This window comes from Jaculus jaculus, chromosome X (genome assembly GCF_020740685.1).
Source record: "Jaculus jaculus isolate mJacJac1 chromosome X, mJacJac1.mat.Y.cur, whole genome shotgun sequence".
Taxonomy (NCBI): Eukaryota; Metazoa; Chordata; class Mammalia; order Rodentia; family Dipodidae; genus Jaculus; species Jaculus jaculus.
Window position 1 is genome coordinate 78,975,206 of NC_059125.1, and position 25,357 is coordinate 79,000,562.

The 25,357-nt window shown below is 38.0% G+C and overlaps 2 pseudogenes; one reads left to right on the plus strand and one right to left on the minus strand.

Annotated features, from left to right (window-relative positions):
* Positions 1–528: 528 nt before the first annotated feature.
* Positions 529–17,475, minus strand: LOC101595177 (annotated as a pseudogene).
* A 5,072-nt stretch (positions 17,476–22,547) lies between these two features.
* LOC101594882 lies at positions 22,548–23,138 on the plus strand (annotated as a pseudogene).
* The last annotated feature ends 2,219 nt before the right edge of the window (positions 23,139–25,357 follow it).

Below are 25,357 nucleotides of genomic sequence, written 5' to 3' on the forward strand. Positions count from 1 at the left end.
TAAGGGACTTCAACACCCTACTCTTATCAATTGACAGGTCATCCCAGGAAAAAAATAAACAGAGAGGCATCTGGACTAAATGAGGTCATAGAAGGAATGGACCTAACAGATATATACAGGGCATTTCATCTAAATGCTGAGGGTATACATTCTTTACAGCAGCACATGGAACATTTTCTAAGATAGACCATATATTAGGACACAAAGCAAATCTTAACAAATTCAGGAAAACTGAAATAATTCCTTGCATTTTATCTGACCACAATGGAATCAAACTACAAGTCAATAGCAAGAAAGGCTATAGAGCATACACAAAATCATGGAAACTAAACAATACACTACTAAATTATAAGTGGATCAATGAAGAAATCAAGAAGTTAATCAAAAAATTTATAGAGTCAAATGATATTGAGAACACAACATACCAAACCTCTGGGTCACAATGAAGGCAGTCCTAAGAGGTAAATTTATAGCTTTAAGTGTCTATATTAAGAAACTAGATAGGTTACAAGTAAATGACCTAATGGTTCACCGGAAAGGCTTGGAAAAAGATGAACAAGGCAAACCAAAAATCAGTAGGCGGGAAGAAATAATAAAGATTAGGGCAGAAATTAATGAAATAGAAACAACAACAACAACAACAAAAATCCAAAGAATTAATGAAACAAAGAGTTGGTTCTTTGAAAGGATAAACAATATTGATAAACCCTTAGCAAATCTGACCAAAAGAAAGAGAGAAGAGACACAAATTAATAAAATTAGAGATGAAAAAGGTAACATCACAACAGATGCCAGAAAAATTCAAAAAATCATATGGACATACTATAAACACATACACTCTGCAAAGTGTGAAAATCTGCAATAAATGGATGATTTCCTTGATTTATATGACCTACCTAGATTAAATCAAGATGAGATTAATCACTTAAATAGACCTATAACAAGCATGGACATCTGAACAGTTATTAAAAATCTCCCAACTAAAAAAATCCCAGGCCCATATGGATTCACTGATGAATTTTACCTGACCTTTAAGGAAGAGCTAACACCATTGCTTCTTAAGCATTTCCAGGAAATAGAAAAAGAAGGAATTCTACCAAACTCCTTCTATGAAGCCATCATCACCATGATACCAAAACCAGCCAAAGATAGAACACACCAGTGGAGTGAGTAAACCAGAGCTCCCAGTTCTCCATGTAGCTTTGATGTACTTGCATTATTCTCCACATGCATCTGTGGTTATAATCCCATTTTACACCAATCTACTTCACACTTAGAAAAGCACACTCATGAAGACGCTACAAAGACAAATATGTGCTACCTCCTCATTAAAATAAGCCTTTTTTTTCCTGTTATATGTAGACTACAATACAAAAAGAAAAAAAGAAAGAAAGAAGGAAGGAAAGGAAGGAAGGAAGGAAGGAAGGAAGGAAGGAAGGAAGGAAGGAAGGAAGGAAGGAAGGAAGGAAGGAAGGACAAAAGTAAGTCAGAAAATTGAGTGATCTCCACCAAAGGTGCCTAGTCCCACAATGGAAGTCACCAATGAAATCATAGAGAAAGCTATAGAAACTGAATACCAAAATGAATACTCAACAAGCTTATCAAATGAATTCCTGAACTGGAAGCAAAGGACTAAAAAACCAACAATCACATAAACTAAATTAAGTAGAATCCTCTCTTAGAGCACTCAGTTTTTATCAATATGCTTACCTTAATTGAAGAAAGCATTAGAACCTTCAAAAGAGATATAAATGAATTAACAGTGAGTCAACAAGTAGAACATCTCAATAACCAGCTGATTAAGTTTAATGAAGACATGATCAAATGCAAGAATGAATTCCAGGATACATCAAGAAAATCAGAACTTTACCTAAAATCATACCTCAAAAAAGAGATGGACATGATGCAAAATAAGACAACATAAAACAAAAGTCAAATAAGGAATTAAAAACCTCTCTAGTACCCTTCACTAATAGAGTCACTCATGTGGAGTACAGAACCTTGGAGCTGGAAAATAGAACAGAAAAAAGAAAAAAAAAATGACCATGAGACCCAAAAAACTTTCCTAGGTGAAAAAAAAAAAAATTAAGCAAACAGAGCATGAGGGAACTATTCAGTACCTTAAAATGTCTGACAATCAGGATCATGGGTATACCTGAATGGGAATACATCCATGCCAGAGGCATAGAGAACATATTCAACAAAATAATTGATGAAAAATGTCCCAATCTCAAAAAAGAATGGCCTATCCAGGTACAAAAAGCTCACAGAGGAATCAAACAGACAGAGTCAAAGAAAAAATTTGCTAAGGGACATCACAGTTGAATCTCTTCATAATATAAGCAAAGAGAGAGTGCTAAAAGCAGCATGAGAGAAATAACTCATACATATAAAGGCAATCCCATCAAAATTACCATAGATTTCTCAATGGAAACCCTGAAAGCCAGAATGGCCTGGAATAGAATACTTCATGTCTAAAAAAAAATTCATGCATTCAAACCCAAGGTACTCTACTCAGCAAAAGTATCCCTCATAATAGATGGTGAAAGGAAAACTTTCCATGAATAAGTCAACTCTATGATTCTATGAGCACAAAGCCAAACCTACAGAAAATACTACAGGGAATACTCCACACAGAAGAGTCAAAAAACTAATCTCAAGAACCTACAAAAATAAGATTACAATAACCAAAATTAAAGCATGATCTAAAAAGTACAAAGCCCAGGAAAGCACCAAACTCCATAAGGCACCCATCATGGTAGGAATTAAATTGAACATCACAATTATAACCTAAAATATTAATGGTCATAATTTGCCCATCAAAAGACACAAGTTATGGGATGGATAAGATAAAGAGAACCTTCTATCTGCTGTCTTTAAGAAACCAACCTCACAACTAAAGACAGACACCTCTTCATGGTGAAAGAATGGAAAATGATATTCCAAGCAATTGGGAATAAGAACTAAGCAAGTGTTGCTATATTAATATCACATGAAATAGACTTCAAACCAAAACTAATCACAAAGGAAACAGAAGGCTACATTGTACTCCTCAAGAGAAAGAGCCAACATGAAGTCATCACAATTGTAAACATATATGCACCACAATCTATTAAAGAAAACCTACTTGAAAACAAAACAGAAATAAACACCAACACTATCAGAGTTGGGGACTTCAATACTCCACTATCATCAATAGACAGATCTTACAAGTGGAAAATCAACAAGGAAATAATAGAGCTCAATAAAACCATAGATCAACTAGACCTACCTGATATCTACAGAACACTCCACCCAATTCTGCAGAATACACATTCTTCTCAGCAGCCAATGTAACCTGCTCCAAAATAGATCATATATTAAGTCATAAAGCATGCCTCCATAAATTCTGGAAAATTGAAGAAACTTCCTGTATCATATAAGATCACAATGCTTCAAAGCTAGAAATTAACAAGGAACACATCAGGAATTCCTGGAGTCTGAACAATACACTTAACCAATTAATCAGTTGTAGAAGAAATTTTAAAAAAAGGAAATTGTAAATTTTCTAGAATTTAATGATAATGAAAATATATCCTACCAAAACTTATGGAATACAATTAAGGCAGTCCTAAGTGGAAAATTCATAGCACTAAATGTCTACATAAAGAAGACAGACAGATCTCAAATTAATAACATAACCATACATAAAAGCATTGGAATAACAAGAGGAATCCAAACCTAAAAGCTCCACACAGGGAAAAATAATAAAGAAAAGAATAGAAATTAATGAATTGGGAACTAAGAACACATTAAGAAAATTAATGAAACAAAGAGTTAATTATTTGGAAAAATAAACAAGACTTATAAGCCCTTGGACAATTTAATCAAGCAAAAAAAAAAAAAAAAACAGAGATGTTTCAAATTAACAAAATCAGAAAGGAAAATGGAGAGGTCACAACAGACATCAATTGGAAGAATCATCTGGACATATTTCCAAAATCTCTACACCACAAAATTGGGTAATCTGGGACAAATGGGTGAATTCCTAGACACATACTACCTACCAAAACCAAACTCAGAGCATATAAATCTCCTACACAAACCAATTACATTCATTGAGATTGGAAAGGTAATCAAAAACCTCCCCAAAAAGAAAAATCCAGGACTAGATACCTTCATGCCCAAATTCTATCAAACATTCACTGAAGAACTGAAATTATTTTTTCTCAAACTTTTTCACATAATGAGAGAACTGGAAATCCTCCCTAACTCCTTTGATGAAGTTAGCATTATCCTAATACCAATACCAGACAGAGATTGAACAAGAAAATAAAACTATAGGCCTATATCCCTGATGAATTTAGATACATAGACTCTGAACAAAGTCCTTGAAGACTGAATCCAACAACATATCAAAAGCATTATCCACCTTGATCAATTAGGATTCATCCCATGGTTGCAGCGATAGTTCAACATACTTGAAATCATTCAACATGATAAACCACATCAATAAATTTATTCATACAAACTACATGATCATTTCAATAGATGCAGAGAATGGCTTTGACAAAATACAACATCAATTCTTGATTAAAACACTGGAGAGAATGCACAAGGTTCAACCCAATAAAAAGTGTGTGTGTGTGTGTGTGTGTTTGTGTGTGCGTGTATGGCACGTAAAATCCAAATAATAGTTAATGGAGGAAGACTCAAGGAATTTCTATTGAGATTGGGAACAAGACAGGGTGCCCACTCTCAACACTGCTTTTCAAATTAGTACTGGAAGTCCTAGCCCACACAATATGACAGGAGAAAGAAATAAAAGGAACACAAACTGGAAAGGAAGAAATCAAGTTATCCCTATAAGCAGATGACATGATCCTATACATAAGTGACCCAAATGTCTCCATCTAAAAACTTCTAAACATGATCAATTATTTCAGTAAAGTGGCAGGATACAAAATCAACACAGAAAAATTAGTACCCTTTCTTTATGAAAAGGACAAATATTCAGCAAAAGAAGTGAGTTAGGCAGTTGCATTTTTAATAGCAATAAAAATATGAAAGACCAGGCTGGAGAAGATAGCTTAGCTGTTAAGGCATTTGCATGCAAAGCCAAAGGACCCAGGTTCAATTCCCCAGGTTACACACAAACCAGATACACAAAGAGGCTCATGCATCTGGAGTTCGTTTGCAGTGGCTGGAGGCCCTGGTGGGTCCATTCCCTCTCTCTCTCTCTCCCTCAATAAATAAATAAAATATATTAAAATATATGAAAAACCTTGGGATAACACTAACCAAAGATGTGAAAGATCTATATAATGAAAACATAAAAACACTCAAGAAAGAAACAGAGTATGACTTGAGAATATGAAAGGACTTCCCATGCTCCTGGATAGGTAGAATTAATATTGCAGCAATGGAAATTCTACCAAAAGCAATATACAGATTTAATACAATACTACTAAAAATTCCAACATCATTCATCATAGAGATAGAAAAATTAACTCAAAATTCATATGGAATGGCAGCAGGCCTTCAATATCTTAACATATCCTCAGCAAAGAAACATATGTGCAGGTATCTACATACCCAGTTAAAATCTATACTACAAAGCCATAGTTTAAAAGGAAAATAAAACAGCATGATACTTGCATAAAAACAGAAATTTAGAACAATGGAATATAATTGAAGACCCAAACCATAAGTCAGGTAGCTGTACCTACTTGGTCTTTGACAATGATGCTAATAATGTAGCGTAGAGAAAAGACAGCATTTTGAAAGAACTGTACTGGATAGGTTAGATAACTAAATGTAAAAAACTAAAACTAGGGCTGGAGAGATGGCTTAGCGGTTAAGCGCTTGCCTGTGAAGCCTAAGGACCCCGGTTTGAGGCTCGGTTCCCTAGGTCCCACGTTAGCCAGATGCACAAGGGGGCGCACGCATCTGGAGTTCGTTTGTAGAGGCTGGAGGCCCTAGCGTGCCCATTCTCTCTCTCTCCCTCTATCTGTCTTTCTCTCTGTGCCTGCCGCTCTCAAATAAATAAAAATAAAAATAAAAATAAATAACTAAAACTAGACCTACTCATTTCACCATACACAAAAATCAACTCCAAATGGATTAAAAACCTCCCTCATTTGGAGGACCTCATACATCTCTCTGATCAACAGCTAGGTAAGAACTGGAATCAACTCAGGTGCTCCATCACTGGATGAATGGATAATGAAGTTGTGGTAGGAGTACAAAATGGAATTCTACTCAAGAGTAAGGAAAAAAAATGATACAACAAAGTTTATGAAAATGGATGGACTTAAAACAGATCAAACTCAGCAAATATACCCAATTACAGAAAGACAAATGCTGCATGTTCCACTCATTTGTGGTTCCTATCCTCAATGACCTTGAATTGGAGCATACTGGATTGGCAACTTGAGGCCCAGACAAAAGGGTTGGAAGGGTTTGGCGGGGAGGAATAGAAGGGCTGAGGGGAATAAACACAAAACTTAACCCAAATGAATTGGTACCATAGTAAACTTTCTCCTTGAAGGTAGACTAAAAGTTACAACCCTCAAAAGGAGCATATGGGTAATACCTGAAAAGAATGGCCCTAAATATTGGAAAATGAAACTTAATCTTAAAAACAAAAACAAACAAACAAAAAAAAAACTTTGGCTCTGAACTGTAAGTCACAGTCCCAGAAACAGGTGCTACTCACACTGAGCTGTTGCTCAGAGAGACATATGAGGTCCCCCAAACGAGGGAGGTTTCCTTCAAAGCACTTGATAAAACAACATATGCTGCTGGAACTGAATATGGCTGGAATCCCAAAGACAGCCAGTCCTCAAACAGAACACTAGTGCTGGAAAGTGCTACATGAGGTACTGGTGGAAAGTGGGCAACAAAGGTGTAAGCAAGCAGGTGTATAAGCTATTCAGAAGCAACCAGCCTGACAAGAAGTACACACCAGTGCAATGGTAACACACAGCCCCCCAAAATAACTGACTACTGTTCTCATAATGCATAACCCACAACCCCATAGGGAATATCAGCATCCCCACTGAGGAGGGTCATCTGGGGAAAGGGGACAGGAAGGAGGGAAAAGATGGTACCAACAATGATGTATCCATAGAAAATATGTTCACAATAATAATAAAAATTAAAAAATAAGAAAAAACATGATATGCATATGATTAACTTTACTGTAATTGGAGGATATGTTTCCCAAAGTTAGATTATATCTAGGTACTTATCTTATTTTGTCAATCTTTTCAAGACAGTAAGAGAAAAATACAGCAAAAGCAGGTGGTGAGACCTCAGACAATCGAAGTTATATGAATGGAGAATTATAGGTTCTCAACCACAGAGATAAAACAAAGGCAGTCCAAAGGTCTCAGAAAAAAACAGAACAACTTATCAAAAGGAGAGGAAGCCCAATCAATTACATTGACTATGGAGAATGATATATTTCCCCAAAGAGATAAGTACCTACTGCCACAAAGAAATCTCAGCCTAAAGAGAAGATTCCAAAGAGAAAAATGCTATGGAAAACCAAGGACGTATAAAAGAATGTTCTTCAGTGGGGTTGAAGGGGCTCTTTTTGGCCCCTCTGTGAAGAGGGAAATCGCTGTGAGGTACAATTGTCTACCATCTTAAGGGAGTATGAGCCTTCAGCTCCAATGATGGCTACTCTTACAAATGCTGACCAAGAGTCCATGAAAACAGCCCCATTGGAACAACTTCAGATAATCATTAGGTGCTTTGGGAAATTCTGGAAAGAAGTGTGAAAATGAACAATTTTCAATTCCCCAGTACCCACATAAATACAGAAGTGGTACATGCATATGGAGACCATTTGCTGTGGTTAGAGGCCCTGGTTTGCCCATTCTCTCTGTGTGTCCGTTTCTCTCTCTCCCTCTTTCCTAACATATAAATAAAGAAAATATTTTTAAAAGATAAAATATTAGTTAGCCAAATAAAGAGCAGTTGGTTTCCCACCATGGCTGGGTGTTACTATTGCACTTGTGTGAGCATCACGAAAGGTTATTTGCTGCTAAGTAGGTTAGACCATGAGTTGCTTGCACAGATGTTGGTGATTTTCCCCCAGTTGCCAATGTAGCACCTTCTGGCACTAGACGTGCTGATGCAGAGACATTTCTCCTACCCATAACTGTGGGCTAACTCCACAACGCATGAGCCATATACCTCAACAAGGAGGGGCCAGGGGAAGGAGGTAGGACATGGATGAGCCTAACAATGGTACCAACTTGACTGTATTCACTGAGTACAAAACTAATAAAAAATAATTAATTAAAAAGATAAAATATTATTGTTTTTAACATTAGCCTTGAAATTTTCTGATTAAAATTGTAGCTAAGATAAGCAAAATATTCACAAATTGTGGTAGCTTCCAGTAGTGATTTAAAGCTACTGGCATAGCTTTAAATGTCTTACCCATGCATAGAAACAAAAACAATAGGAATTGGAAGCCTCTCACCAAACATATGGGTAATAGATTCAATAACATTCTGTTATCCTAATTCATATATATATATATATATATATATATATATATATATATATATACATGAACTTTACTTATGTTGCCTGGAAAAATAGAACTATACTCTCTAGACCCTCACAGATTTAGAAATTTTTTTTTTAAAAAAAAGGACTATAAAGTGCGAAAAAAAAAAAAGTCCTAAAAGTCTACCTGTTCTTTCTCTATAACAATCTGGGAGGTGAATCTCAGCCTTAAACTAGCACAAATACATTCCAAGAAAATAAAAATAAAAATAAAAAACAAGATGGACAAGTAACTTTTATTCAAATGCTTCCCTGTCAAGAATACAAATATTCTCTGATATATGCTGAAACTTCCTCAGGGTGGATAAAGGGGTTTCACAACCTAACTAAAAGAACTCATGAAGCTATTTTTAGCATAAAACTTCTTGCTTGAGTCTCCACAGCCTGAAGAAACAAGATGGTTTATACCTGTGAGCCATTAAAATACTTGGAAGTTCTCTTCAAACACGAAACAAAGTGGCTTCATAAAATGAAGGATGCCTTCTATTTCTAAACTTACCAGTAGTTCAAACTTTATTTTGCTTTGTTTTGCTTTATTGCTTTTCATTTGACACTGTTAGCATAACAAATACTCAATGATTACAACCTTATTCTAATTTCCTTTTATTTTTAAACCATCATTTCTTTCCTTTTAAAATTGTTATGTAAGTATCAAACATTATTTTTCCTTTATAGTCTGTGAAATCTTACTCCTCCTAAACTCAAATGTTAAGATGATAAGAACAACATTATTTTTACATTTTTTTTTCTGTGAAATCTTGTTCCTAATCTCAAAAAATTGAAGGTTATGAATATTCTGACAACACAAGGGAAACCAGTGTCAGTATTAGAATGCTGTGTACAAATAGAGACAATCTATTCTCAGACCTCTAAGTATTACATAACAAAGTTAAATCTATGTCACATTCTTCCTTTGGCTTTAATTATTTACTAACTTAATGGTTACCAAGCAACTTACAATAAAGAAATCCTGGTATTTTTTGTGCCAATCTTAGTATAACAGTGTACTCTATGCTTTACTGCTTACATAGTTTTGATATCTTGAGAATGACATCTGGTCCAGATTCCTACAAAATTATGACCCTAAAATGTGTAAGTTTGGAGATTTTCATAGGCTCCCTTCACTTTAGATCAGAAAGATTAAGATTCTTGGTTCCCTGGATAGGCAGAGTCTACCTCAATGCTTAGCATGGAAGATGCTATAGAAAATGTACATTCAACCTCACTAACCCTAAGAATCACAGACTCAGAAGGAAAAAAAAGAGGGTACAAAGACAGGGAAAATGTATAGATATGACTAGGAAAAGAACCCCCTTACTCTGGAGTCTGGTTGTAACCACTCCCCATCTGAGAATCAAGAATTCCAACACAAATAACAAATGCTTAAAATCTTTCCCCCTTCTCAGTTGTAAACCTATAAAATAGGGATCTAACCAGAAATCATATTTAGAGGAAAAAGATATGGCTTAAAACGTTTGTCAGATGATAGTACCATGTAAGCTGACTCTAGGGATACTCTGTAATCACAAATTACAAAGAGAGAACAGAAGTAGAGGAAAGGGTTCCCTAGGAACACATTGAGCAATAAAATTCCAATACTCTTACCAAATTCTACACGTAGTCTTCATCTCTGGTACAAAGGAAATGTTGCTATCCTTTGAGAAGCCCATATTGATACTTGAATGTTTCTTACTTTTCAGAGTACTTTCTTTCTTACAACTCATGCTTCAAATCTATATTAAAGTATCTTTAATAAACTCCAACTCTGTTTCATACTAGCTAGTATTGAAATTGTTTTTTTGCATTGAAGCCATGAAAGCTGGGTTGGGATCCCTATCATATTAAGGAAACTGCCAAGGCTACTGAGGGTGACAATGTAGAGCTGTGGTTCTGGCCCCCTCACAACTTGCAAGACCTTATTCAACATTCATCAATTGTAGTATTGTATTTCCTTTACAATAAAAAATGTAGTTCATATTAATGTGTTGTCATTTTTCACTATATTCCTTTCCTTAGTTCTTCTCATCATGAATTAGATTCTTCATTTCTCCTTGACAATTCATAAAGATTACAGAGTTTTGATATTTGGTATCACTACAGTTTCCTATTGGTATATTTGTGGTATATATCCATGGACACTCAGATAATATGGTATCCTTAGTGTCTAGGTATGAGGTCAACTCTTTTAGGGTCAACATTAATAAGATTATACAGCATTTTTCTTTATGTGTCCAGCTTATTTTACCTGCAATACTCTCAGTGTTAATCCATGTTACACAAATGGCAGGATTTAATTGTTTATAACTTAATTCTATTTTATTGTGTATGTGTACACACACACACACACACACACACACACACACACACACACATATAATTGAACTTTTTCCTTCATCCACAAATGAATACTAACACTAATTTAGATTCTACAGTTTGGTTATTATGGATATTTCTGTGTTAAACAAGAATGTAGGTATCTTTTTGACATTTGGATTTCGTAATAGATTTATTGAGATCAATTTTGCATTATAGAAAATCATTTTAGAGAGCACAATTACATAATTTTACTCTATTTCCATGCTAATTATGTAATTTGTGAACATTATCTTTATTTAAACACAAAAGTAGAACAACCCATTCTTATTACCAGTCATACCTTGTCCCCTCATACATCAGTCCCTGGGAAAATCATCTGTTTCTGGATTGAGATCAAATTATTACAATAACATTTTGAAGAATTGTTAAATTGCTTTCCAAGAGGCTATAATATTTTGAACTCACATTAACAATGCATATGAGGATTATGTGTCTAAATCCTCGCTAAAAGGAATTACTCTGACATTCTTATTTTATCTATCTGTGATGGTTAATCTTGGTTGTCAACTTGATTTAATCTTGAATCACCTAGGAGACAAATCTTGTTGGGAGAGACAAATCTCTGAGGAAGTGTCAAGATTAGGTTAAATGAGGTGGTGAGACCTTTCTTAAATGTGTGCAGCACCATTCCACAGGCTCAAGTCTGAGACTGAATAAAAAGGGGAAGTTTAATTATGGCAGAAGAAGCTGACCTGCTTTCACAGGGCCAAGCAGAGAGAGAGAGAAAAGCCACAAGCCAAATCCCTAAAACCATACCACAAACAAGCACACTTCAGGAACTATGGGCACTTATATATCTTTAGATTGGAAATTCAGACCAAACACCATACCTTAGGGCTGGACCCTAAGATGTACCCAGTGCCACCTCCGCCAGCCAAGAGGCTAGAAATCCAAGAAGATTTAATAAACATCTGAATCTATTGGGGGGGTTGCATTTTTTCAAATTACCACTTTCCAGTTCTGGCTCCTAATAGATTCAAAAACACCTCACATTGTAAATTGTACTCAGTCAAGTTTCAAAGTTCCCCATAGTCATTACCAACTTAAGATAGTTGCAAAGTCCCAAGTCTCAACTGAAATGTAAGATTGTCTCTTAGCTGTGAGGCCTATAAATTCATACAAGTTATATACTTTCCACATATAAAGGAAAACATCTTTAACTGGTATAAGGAATAGCAAGGAGTGACCAAAAGCAAGCAAACTCAACAGCCATCAAGTAAACATCAAACTATTGTAGTTCAAACTTGATATAAGCATTGACAGTCTCTGAATTTTTCATTCTGTCCCTCCAGTTGAATAGATAGGAAAACTGCCATCCCAGGCCAACAGCCTCCATGGTAGTCCTTTCACAGTTCTGGTATATCCAACATATCTCCAGGTCACCATGCAAAGCACAGTCCATCTTCCAATGACTTTGCCAGCTTAGTAGGGCCATCACGCCCTGCCTCATGCTTCTGCTCAGCAGTGGCTACTGGAACCATATGCAATTCATGATGAGTACATGCATTTTTATTGCTTCTGAAACCAGTATCAGGTATGCAAGACACATATTTTTTTTCTTATTTATTTATTTGACAGAGAAAGTGGGAGAGAGAGAACAAAAAATTGGTGCACCAGGGGCTCCATCCACTGCAAAAACTCCAGGTTCATGCACTCCCTTGTGCATCTGGCATACATGGAGACCTGGAGAGTCAAACCAGGATCCTCTGGCTTTGTAGGCAAATGCCTTAACAGCTAAGCGGTCTTTCCAGCTCTCCATTTTTTTAATGTAAAATATTTGGGCCATATTTCTTTAAATTGCCCATGTGTTGACAACAGCAGCTTCAGTAACCTCAAACCAGTCTCAGTGCCTGTAATTTTAACTTGCTTGCAGATTTCCAACTTAAAATCTTTCAGTCCAATATCTTTAGTGAAGCACATAAATACATTAAAAAATTAACCTTGATCAAACTCTCTGGCCTGAGCAGCAGAATACAGACAGTCTTTATGCTAATAGTCCAGTCTCAACAAAGTCTTCTGCAGTCTTCCTTCCCCTTAGAAAGTTCATAAATCAAGCTGCAGAGTGAAATTCTCCATGCACTTAGCATTTTCAAACTCTCACAATACTAGTTCATAATACTTGGTTTACCACTCCAGAAGGCATCTTCAGTTGTAAGCCTGTTCCTCAAAAAAAAAAAAAAAAAAAAAAAAATCCAAAAGACCAAAATTCACACGGACAGATTTTTTTTTAGTGTTTTTTTTTTTTTAAAATTAGTTTTCTATTCAGCAAATACAGGCAGTTTGGTACCATTATTAGGCTCATCCTTAACCTACCCCTTCCCCAATGGCCCCTCCTGTTGATGTATATGGGTCGTGCATTGTGGAGTTAGCCCACAGTTATTGGTATGATAAATGTCTCTGCATATCATGCCCCAACATGTGGCTCTGACATTCTTTCCACCCCGTCTTCCACAAAATTTCCCTGAGCCGTGTTGGGTTCTTCTTACCCCATTCCTGGTACCAATTTCTGTATTACATAGGTTCAGGTTGCTGAGATGAACTTCCAAACCAGGCACAGTCATAAAGGAAGGGATTATTGAAGTTTACAGATCCAGGGGAAGTTTTATAATGGCAGAAGAAGCTGGCCTGCTTTCACAGGACCAAGCAGAGGGAGAGAAGCCACAAGTCAAATCCCTAAAACCATGACAAAAACAAGCACACATCAGGAACTCCAGACACTTTGCATATCTTTAGATTGGAATTTCAAAATCACCACCACACCTTTGGTCTGTACCCTAAGATCTACCCAGTTCCACCTCCTCCATCCAGGTGGCTGAAAATCCAATCTGTTTTAATAAACTCCTGAATCTATTTGGTGTGTGTGTAGGGGGGATTTATTCAAACTACCGCAGTGAGTATTTAAGGTCAGGATACCATGTGAGTGGTTTCATAAAGTAATTCAAAGATGTACCACTAAAGAACAGAACTAAGTCATGGAGAAAGAGAAAACAAGCCTGTGATATTACTAAGATCTACACATATTGGCATCTGTAAACTGAATGTAAATGGCTACAAAATACTGGGATATTATGAGTAACTGTAGCTCATAGACTGTAGTGGAAGAGGAGGCAGGAGTATTTTCAGAACCACAAGGTTGGTAGAAACAACCTGAATAATAGCTGCCCCTGTGACAGAGGCTCCAAGTACCTCACAGTGAATACTAATAATCCTACTGAAGAAGAATCTTAGGGAAATAAGGACTGGAGTGGGGGACATAGTACAACCTATGGTAAACATTAATTAAATTTAAAAAGGGCTAAAAAAAAAAAACAGGCCATCAGTTCTAATAGTTCTAATATGGTCTTTTATATAAAACTTACATTTATGTTGAAATAAAAATAATTTCATTTTCCAACTTACAAGAAAATAATGATAAAAATGTCAAAACAGCATTTCAAAATATACTTCTAATACTATTTTAAAAGCACTTATTATGTAAGGACTACTTTAAAAATAATATATATCAGAAACAGCTATTTTTATAATAAACCACTGGATAAATACATAAATGTGAACATACATATTACATGTATAATTTAAAGGCATTAGTATGAATATTATTTATGTGTACACTTTATAGAAGAACAGGTTTTTTTTGTTTTTTTTTTTTTTACTCTTTCACAAGCTTTCCACCATGTGCAAAGGTACAACTGAGCTGGCAAGAGCTGCCTGTCATCTTGGGGAGCACACACAATCGGCCCTGAGTGATGGTCATAGGCACAGGAAGAAATGGGTTGGACATTCCCTTTGCTCTATGTGATCTTGCTCTATGTGATCTGCTTCTCACCAATAATATTTGCTCAAATTTAGTAAAATTGTCTTTTAGTTACATTTTGTCATAAAAAAATCTTCAAAATTCCAGTTTTATGACCAAATATCATGAAGATAACATTTTTCCTCTTTTTTTAAAAAATTTTTTTTGTTCATTTTTATTTATTTATTTGAGAGTGACAGAGAGAGAAAGAGGCAGATAGAGAGAGAGAGAGAGGGAATGGGTGCACCAGGGCCTCCAGCCACTGCAAACGAACTCCAGATGTGTGACCCCCTTGTGCATCCTGGAGAATCGAGCCTTGAACTGGGGTCCTTAGGCTTCATAGGCAAGCTCTTAACCGCTAAGCCATCTCTCCAGCCCAACATTTTCCCTCTTTTATAGTAGCCAGTGTTCTTATTGCTTCCAGCTTGTCAACTATAGTCTCTCTGCTTATGATTTCTATGAGTGTGCCGCTTACATCCTTGGCCATATTCTTGGTATCTCCACACACATAGACATAGTCATTCTTCTGAAGGAGGATCCAGGCTACCTGCTGGCTGTGAAGTTGGAGGTTGTTCTGCACACACTTTTCTGGGGCTTCCTCCTCCCTCAAGTGGGCATCTCTTGACAAGGAGAACTTTAGGTGAGTCAAGATCCCATGCTTGGAAAAACACCTGAGCTCTCCTCTGAATAAGTAATCTCTGTACTGATGTCTACAGCCATAGAACACTCACATTGCTCCAAAATTTCCATTTAGGTGCTGTTCCTGAAGCTTTGGTGATGGAGATAGCCAATGAAGGGAGCTATGCTGGTTCCTGGACCCACCATTATGATGGGGCATGAAGGGTCGTCTGGTAAGTAGTAAGAATTTCCACTGTCTACAGATGATGATAATTGCATTATTAGCTAAAGAAATGATGCAAGCAATTTTTGGGCACTTCCAGGCACTTGCTGAAGCCTTCAGAAGACAGACCTGAGCTTTCATGCATGGCTAAGTACCCCTGGGCTACAGGAAGGCACTCCCTCTCCAAGTCCTGCACACCTGAAATTAGGCTATGCCCATATCCCTGTGACTTTTGGCCAGTTGCCTAGGAAAATCCTTATTAGCCAGAAGCCTTCACACAGCCCATCCCCTGCAACCCTCTTCACACCACTATGTACATCACCTGACTCTTTCCCTATGTGCTGGAATGACTGTCCCGAGGCATCAGCTAGCAAACTTTGAACCCACAAATATCGTCAGGACCCACTTCCCACTCTCAGCTGCTTATAAACCCATTTCCCTGACAAATAAAATGAGCTTTTCACTGAGATTGCCTCCCAGAAGTGGTTCTTTTGATGCACTCACATCCCCTCAAGACCCCGCTCTCCACAGTTGCCTGGACACCTTCAGGGAACCGTACCCCCAAGGATCCAGAACCCACAGCCAATATCACCAGCTAGCCTGTGCACACACATTTTGTAAAACCTCTGCTGAGTTAGATGTAAACACCACAATGTTAAAAACTAAATGAAACTTGTCTTGATGAAGTAAACTTGAGCTTGCACATGAATATGGTCTGGGCTGGAGTTTAGGAAGATGTTAAAGCAGGAGCCCAAGTGGTGGCTGACAGGATGGTAAAGAGTGAAAGAAGTCCAAGAGGCAGGCACTGGTGTCTCAGATGAAGCAGTTGTAGTTAGCCACTCCCTGTTTACTGCACAGCTCCTGCAGCCTCTGATTTTCAGCAGCTTTACTGGTGCAGTCCACAAGGGCTCACAGAAACACCTTTTTAGGAATTGCTCATATTTCAAGACACCAGGTAAGAAGGAACTTGAGAGAACATTTCTTGGGTACATGCTGGGGCAAGGTGGCTCTGATTCCTGAATTGTTCAGCTCCAGCATGAGAGTGGTCTTTATAGCCTCATATGAAGTATGTTGAACAGCTTTGGAAATTGAGACTCAAAAAATTGGACCCACCAAAACCTCAGATTCATAGCTCTCCTCCTGGCAAAGAGACTCCTGTCAATGTACCTGCAGATAGTCTGGGGGCAGAGCAGAAGCACTACATGGGGCTTGTGACAGTGGGGCTGCTGAGTGGACAAGTGATGATTCAAAGGCTTCAATCAAACTATTTGATGGACTCCTATTTCCTTCATTTTGATCTGAAGGCTCAGAAGCCTTTCTTACTGAGTCATTTACTCTCAGAATCTCAACTGTGACTTGATATGAAGTAACTCAGGCCTCGTGGGATCTGTATCCAAAGAGACACTTGGTGGCCTTGGGAGAAGCATGCTCACCTCCTCTTGTCCTCTGCTTGACATGAAGTGATTCTGGAGAGCAGCCTAGAGTCCAGCAATCCAAGGTTCCACCACAAGCTCTAAACTAACACAGTTATCTACATGTCCTGTGTCATATAAATACTGGGCTTCATGCTTCTGAAGTCATTTATCAGTTGTTTCCCACATTGCAGAAGTACATATATTCTGAGTCACCCAGACCCAACAATCCATAGTTCAAGTGAGCAAAGAAGTATCCTGTCCTGTATTTACTTAATAAACTTGCATACTGTCAGGTGGGTCTCCAGGGCCTGTGATGGAAACCACCACCAACAGAGGAGCAATTTCTGCCTTCAAATCATAATTATCTGACTCACTGATACATTGAAGATCTGCAGAAAACCCCTGTAACACAGCTTGGTCAATTATTCTGCTATGGCCTTTGCCTGTCCTCGCTGTGTAGCATACAGTAACAAAAACCTTCTCATGTCCTCTGGGCAGATGTTGTAATTTTAACAGCAACAAGGCTGGATCCCAGAAAGCACCTGGCTAAAAGCATGAATGGATAACCTGACCACTGACACACTTGGCAATCGCTGAGTCCTCTGAGAAATGATGATGAGCTCCTAAGCATCCCTCACTGCTGGCTCCCTCATGCTGAGGCCAAAGTCTCCCTCACAGGGCCCTGTGCACTCTGAACCTAGGGCTCACCAAGAGCTCCTCAGGGTCTGTGCATCCAGGGATGTGGAAGCGTTTAGCACATGCCATGGGCCTCAGCTCCTCCATATCACTGACCAGCTCCAGTTTTAACTTCCCCATCTGGGGTTGTGTGGCCCAGCCCATACCTTAAAGCTAGACTGTTGGTCATCTGTGCAAAAGTTTTCTTTTTAATTTACACATATATTCAAAAAATGTTTTGAACTTCTGGTTATAAATTGCTGTGTCAGTACATTTCTTTTTTTTTTCAGTTATGTATATAGTGTGTACACAGCTATGATGGTGCCACCATTAGCCTTCCCCTGTTGTCCCCACAGTACAGATTGTGGGTGTTGCATTGTGGGGGTGGCCTTCAGTTCTGGGAGAAGCAATGTTTCTGTGCATAATGGCTCAACTTATGGCTTTAACAATCTTCTGCCCCTCTTCCACGAATTTCCCTGAGCCATATTGTGTTCATTTTAGATCAATTTCAGTGACATGAGGTCTTAGGAGTCTCTGGATATCTGATTTGGTAGGAATTGAGTGTTCTTGTGTCTGTATCCTCCACCCTTGTGCTGATACCAAGTTCACCAAGAAATATCTCTTGCTCACTACCCCACTAACTATATGGCTTCAGCTGGTGCCCAGATAAGGTGTGATGGGCTAGTTCTCTCCTCAGGTTCAGTGTCCATCTGAAGAAGAGAAGCAAATTCTCTAGTAGAGAGTGGGGTCAGTGCAAGATACATGGATACCCATTCTAATTCTACAGAGAATTTAATAAGTGCAGGCCTTCTTGCAGCCCACAATTGGTGGGTGCTTGATGTTGGAGAGCAGGCTCAATTTTGGATATGGTTCTCACTTGTTTCTCCATTCCAGGTATGAGTTCCATTCCACTGAGTGTATACATTAGCCAAATCAAGAGCAGTTGGTAACCCACCATGGCTGTGTGCCACTATTGCACCTGTGTGAGCATCACATCAGCTTGCATGCTATTGAGTAGCTTGGACCACGAGTTTCTTAGGCAGATGTTGGTCATTTTCCCCCAGTCGCTCATATAACATCTTCTGTCACTAGACAACCTGTCTGGGGATTGACTCTCTTCCAGTTTCCACCAAGGTCACTCTATTGTCCGTTCCAATAGCATATGGGGTCTTCAGCAGTAGGGTCTTACCACAAACCTTTGGTGGGTCATGAAATACTCAGACAGAATTCTGTCTTCTTTGGGGAAAACTTGTAGGTCTCTGATCAACAGCTCATTGTGGATGTTAACCACATGCTAGTACTGGGAGTTGCAAGTCAGTGAAAATGGAGAAGGAAGAAAAATATAGGTAATATAAAAGAGAAAAAGAGAAAAAAGAGAGAAACAGGAGAAGATTGAGGATAGTTTTTATTATACCCTCTCTAGGCCCCTGTGAATCAGGTATTCTCCCTAAGCACCAAATGAAGTTTTGACATTTTATTATGTCTTTCAAGATGTTGGATTTCATGGTACCATTTCCAAAATTTTTGTCCCTCCCCCACACTTACCCTCCCCTCTTACCCTACTATCCCTATTGTCCAGTCCTCAAGATGTTTATTAGGTATGTCAGTATCACAGTCAGATTCAGTTTAGGAGCAACAGATGAGTGAGACTATGTGATGATTACTTTCTGTGATTGGGTGAGTTTGATGAGAATGATCTGTTTCACATTTGACCATTTTTCTTCAAATTTCATTGTGTCATTTTTTCTTACCACTGCATAGAATTCCATCATGTAGATATACCACATGTTAGTTACCCATTCATCTAATGATGGGCATCTGTGTTGATTCCAGCTATTAGCTATTATGAATTGAACAGGTATAAACATGGTTGAACAAATATCTCTGAGCTGAAGTTTGGAGCTTTGAGGATAAATGCCCAGTAAGGGAGAAACTGGGTCTGTTGATGCCTCTATAATCATCCTGTTCAGGAGTCTCCATATTTCTTTCCATAATGGTTGTACTATCTGGCATTCCCACCAACAGTGAATGAGGGTTCCTACTTCTCCACAATCTTGCCAGCATTTGTCACCATTAGATTTTGTAATGTTTGCTATCCTTACTGGGGTAAGCTGGAATCTCATAGTTGTTTAAATTTTCATTTCTCTGATGATTATGGGTGTTGAACTTTTTGTAAGTATGTGTTTGACATTTCTATTTCTTTTCTTGAGAACTCCCTGTGCAATTCACTGCCCCATTTTATGAGTGGGTTGTTTGACTTTCTATTGCTTAGGTTTTTAAGTCCTTTGTAGATTCTAGAAATTCAGCCCCTGTCCAATATATATCTGGCAAAAAGTTTCTCCCATTCTGCGCTAAATCTATTGGCCCTGATTTTGTTTGTTAGTCTGGAAAAAAGCTTTTCAGCTTCCTGAGATCCCAATGGTTGAGTAATTGTTTAATTTCCTGAGCTACTGGGGTTTTGTTTAGGAAGTCTTTTCCCACTCCTATATCATTGAAAGTTCCTCCTATTTTTTCTTCCATTAGTAGCAGATTTTCAGTTCTTATTTTGAGGTCTTTGATCCATTTGGACTTGATTTCTGTGTATGGTGAAATGTGAGGATCAAGTTTCATTTATCTGCATGTGGTTATCCAGTTTGACCAGTACCATTTGTTGAAAGATGCTGTCTTTTTCCCAGTCTACATTGATAGGGACTTTGAAAAATATCAAGTAGCTGTAATTACTTGACCCAATGTCTGGGTCCTCAATTCTGTTCCATTGGTCTATGTTCCTGTTTTTATGCCAGTACCATGCTGTTTTTCTTACTGTGGCTTTGGAGTATAGCTTTAGATGAGGTATGGTGATGCTTAAAAAGTATTTCTTTTGCTGACGATATGCTTGGATATCTGAGGCCTTCTGCCATTCCATAAAAATTTTGAGATTATTTTTTCTATCTTGGTGAAGAAAGATGTTGATATTTTTATTGGTATTGCATTAAAACTATATATTGCTTTTGGTAAGATCACCATTTAAAAAAAATGTTATTTCTGCCTATCCAAGAGCATTGGAGGTCTTTCAATTTTCTCAAGTCCTCCTTAATTTCTTTCTTGAGTGTTTCTCCATTTTCATTATGTAAGTCTTTCACTTTCCTGGTTAATATTATTCTAAGGTTATTGCTCTTGTTGCTATTGAAAGTGGACTATGCCACTAATTTCTTTCTCTGTATCTTTTTTTTTTTTTTTACATATAGAAAGACTACTTATTTTTATGCAATAATTTTATATCCTGCTAATTGCTCAAGGAGTTAATCACATTTAAGAGTTTTGATGATTCTCCCAATTTCACTTATGTCTGTTGTGATCTCTCTTTTTTTCATTTCTAATTTTGTTAATTTGAAGCATTTCTTTCTTTCTTTTTTTTTTAATTTTTGCTTCAAGAGATTAGCCAAGGGTATATCATTCTTGTTCATTTTTTCAAAGAACCAGCTCTTTACCAACACAGAGAAAAATCAGCTCCTACCAAATCAGAGAGCCAGAGCCTCAGAGGCCCCCAACACCGCAGCACTGAAGCAGACCAAAAATGAACCCAAAATGGCTCAGGGAAATCTTGAGGAAGAGGGGGCGGAAAGAATGTCAGAGTCACATGTTGGGTCATGATATGCAGAGACATTTATCATACCAATAACTGTGGGCTAACTCCACAATGCATGTCCCATTTACATCAACAAGGAGGGTCCAATGGGAGGGGGTAGATCATAGATGAGCCTAAACAATAGTACCAAACTGCCTTTATTTGCTGAAAAGAAAACTAATAAACTAAATTTTTTAAAAAAAGAACCAGCTCTTTGTTTCATCAATTTTCTTAATTATTTTCTTAGTTTCCAATTTACTAATTTCTGTTCTGATCTTAATGATTTCTTTCCATCTGGAGGGTTTTTTGTTTGTTTGTTTGTTTGGATTGTTCTTGTTTTTCCAATGACTTTAGGTGCATTTTTAAGTTATTGATTTGGGATCTCTCTGCCTTTGTTATGAAGGCACTTAGTGCAATAAATTTTCCCCTGAGGACTCCCTTCATTGTGTCCTATAAGATTTGGTTTTTTGTGTTCTTATTGTCATTCATTTATATAAATTGTGAAATTTCACTTTTAATTTTGTTGACTACCCACTGATTGTTTAAGAGTGTGTTGTTCAGTTTCCATGAATTTGTTGGGCTCCAGACACATCTTTTGATGTTGATCTCTAACAATACATTATTGTGATCTTATATCAAGCAGGAAATTATGTCAATCTTCTTAAATATATAGAGGCAGGCTTTGTGACTCAGTATATGATATATTTTAGAGAATATTCCATGGGATGCTGAGAAGAGAGTGTAATCTGTGGATTTGGGTAGAATGTTCTGTAGATGTTTGTTAGGTCTAATTGCTCATTGGTGTGGTTGAACTCTCTTACTTCCTGTTAATTTCCTGTTTGGTTGATCTGTTGCTGAGAGTGGAGTGTTGAAGTCCCAACTATCATGGTGTTGGTGGTTACTTCTGTTTTACTGTCAAGTAGGTTTTGTGTTATAAATTGTGGTGCCCCTGTGTTTGGTGCATCAATATTTATGATTGTGATGGTGAGAAGGAGCCTCAGAAGAAATGCCATCAGAGCCCTGTGGGGGAATGTGTGGGAGCTCAGCGAGTGACCAAATGTCCTCTGAGTTCCTCTTATGTTCCCCCCCCCCATTCTCATCTTAGCGCGCTAGCGGCTTTGAATGGGGACACTGTATTGGAGAACGAGAAGAGGGACTGGGTGTTTGAGGAAAGGAGGAAAGGGAATGAATAAGAAAAAAAAAAGAATCGACATTAAAAGATGACACATATTCTCAATGCTGTTAACTCTCTGAAATTTCTGTTTTAAGGGGAAACAAAAGAAAGCAAGGAAATATGTGACTATGAAGCGAATGTTTAGTCTCAGAGATGAGAGAAATAAAGGAAAGGACAGATTAAAGCCTAAAAAGAGGGGAGTAAAGAAAGATTCCAGTGTACTTGAGGAAAGAGAAGTCCCCCAACACCCTTCCTGCTTGTTCTTCCAGTACAATACACAGCTGGGTCCACCTTACCACATCTGGGTCGATACCAACTTTATCAACTTTTCTATTAAAGCTAAACTGGATTTAGTGCAGTCAATGATGGACTATCTGTATGCCAAGTATGTCCCTTGCATACCTGATTGTGTAATGGCTGAAATTGAGAAACTGGGACAGAAGTATCGAGTAGCACTATGAATTGCTAAGAATCCGCAATTTGACCAATTGCCCTGTACTCACAAAGAAACCTATGCAGATGACTGCTTGGTACAGAGAGTAACTCAGCACAAGTATTACATTCTGGCCACAGTCGACTGGGACCTTAAGCGAAGAATCCAGAAGATCCCTGGAGTTCCTATCATGTACATTTCTAACCATAGGTACAACATCCAGCGGATGCCAGATGATTATGGAGCCCCTCAATTCTAATTCTTACAAGGTGAAATTACCCTGCTTTCCTTGCACCAGCTTTCTCTGGTGCTGGTCATTAAGCATTAATCATTATCTTCATCCATTTGCTCTATTATGTGCTGAGCATGATTAAATATACTCATTTTTGATGCTTTAAAAAAAGATTTATGATTGTTGCTTAGCTTGTTTCTTCATTTTGGGGTTCTGATCCTATTTTCTCTTCTGTTTTGATTGGAGACATCCACTGTGGGACCAGGAAATATAGCTGGATTTACTTGCACCTTATTTTTCATGCTATTCCTTTTTTTGTTGTGGTCTGTCCATCACAATGTCTCAGAAAGCCTGGGATGTGGAATACTAGCCTGCTGGCCGGGGGGTTGGGGGCAGCAGTGCATTCAGAAAGTGTAGGTCAGAGACACTAGCCATTGTCCCTGTTCAGGGATGGAAGGGGGCAGCTACAAGTGGGAAGGCCATTGTGCACTGGGCTCACATGGTCTAGGCAGGAACAGCAACTGGGCTGGTGATCATGCATGGGGTTCAGCAAGGCTGGGCCAGAACAGTGACTGGGGCTTCCCAATCACCTGTGGGCAGGGGGACAGCAAGGCTGGGCAGGAATGGCAATTGTGCATGCCCACTGTGGTCTGCAGGGCTGGGTGGGAACTGCAGTGCACATGATGGCAGGGGTGCACAAGGCTCGGTGGGAACAGTGATTGCACATGGGAGTCAACAAGGATAAGTGGGAACAGCAACTGGGACACCAATCATGCCCATGGAGCTCTGCTTGGTGGTGGGAAAGCCTAGGGCAGAGGACCTAGCCTGCTTGCTTGGGTCCACTTAGCCTGAAGTTAGTGCATGAGGCACCTCCTACTGGGAATGAGGCTAGGATAGCTGTTTTATGGCATTGGGGGACTGGTGGTCTACCCAAGGTGTGGGAATCAGTAGATTCCCTATTTTGCTTCTCCACAACATCCAACTATAAGGCTACTAGAATCAGTAAACCACTAAACAAAAATACGCCCCCCCCACCACTTTAAGGGTCATACCTTTTCTTTCCCATGGGCTGAGGTGAGGTTAGGTGGATGCCATCTTGACCAGATGTCCCCTCTCAGTACTTTCTAATTGGATGAAACTGAGTATCTTTCCCTTATTGCCAAGCTTAGAAGAAATTCATTGTCTTTACAAATACAATTATTTTTGTAGGGGTTTTGTAGATATTTTAACTAACTGACAATCAGATAGTTTCTGACTGGTTTTTCTTTATTATTTCTATTTCCTTATTTTCGTCTTGTATTGACTTCCTTATTTCGCTAAATTGGTGTCCTGTGTCTTCTTTGATTCCTTTTATTTCCTCTTTGATTCCTTTTATTTCCTCTTTGATTCCTTTGATTTATTCTTTGACTTCTTTGAACATATTTACAATCATTCTTTTGAAATATTTCTCAGGCATTTCTTCTAACTCATTCTCACTGGCGGTCATTTCTGATGCATTAACACTTTTAGGTGGATTTATATCGTCTTGCTTTTTAGTGTTTCTTGTGTTATAATGTATATATTTTTTCATCTTGGATTAAGTTAATGCTTGGATTTTCTAGCGAGCTGGGTATTCTTAGCTGTATCAATTGATTTGAGGTTATATATTTTTAGGGTAGGAGCTTAAGGTGTTAGCTGTGGCTCTTAAGACTCTCAGAGTCTTATGAAGGATTATGTGGCATGAGTTTTCTTGCTCATTGTTCCATGTAGCTAATTATGTCTTGCATCTTCACAGCACATAGAAGCCCATGGACATTAAGCTACCAGCATTCATTTATCATGACCCGGATGGGGCCAAAAGTTTACAGGGTTCTAGGGTCAAATGAATAACAATACATCTTTGCCCATGAAAATATGTTTTAATTTGTATTTTCAATATATTTGTTGTTTATATAATCTAGACTTTTAAAATTGTATTAAACAGGTAATAAACTAAAGGGTCATTCCTAATGGTTTCTTCAAAATTACCATCACTTCTATCTATAAGCCTTGATATGTTCTATATTCTTTCCCCCAGGATGAGCTCACACATAAATGTCTCTAGTAACACTATGTAAACCAACTCTGAAAGGATTCTTCACCAGTTTATTAACATTACTCTGACATGTCTTTATGGTAAAAATGTATTAACATAAGCAATCATAGGTAATGGTATCCACTGATTATATACACATACCCCTACAGAAACCCATATCCTTATCCCCCTA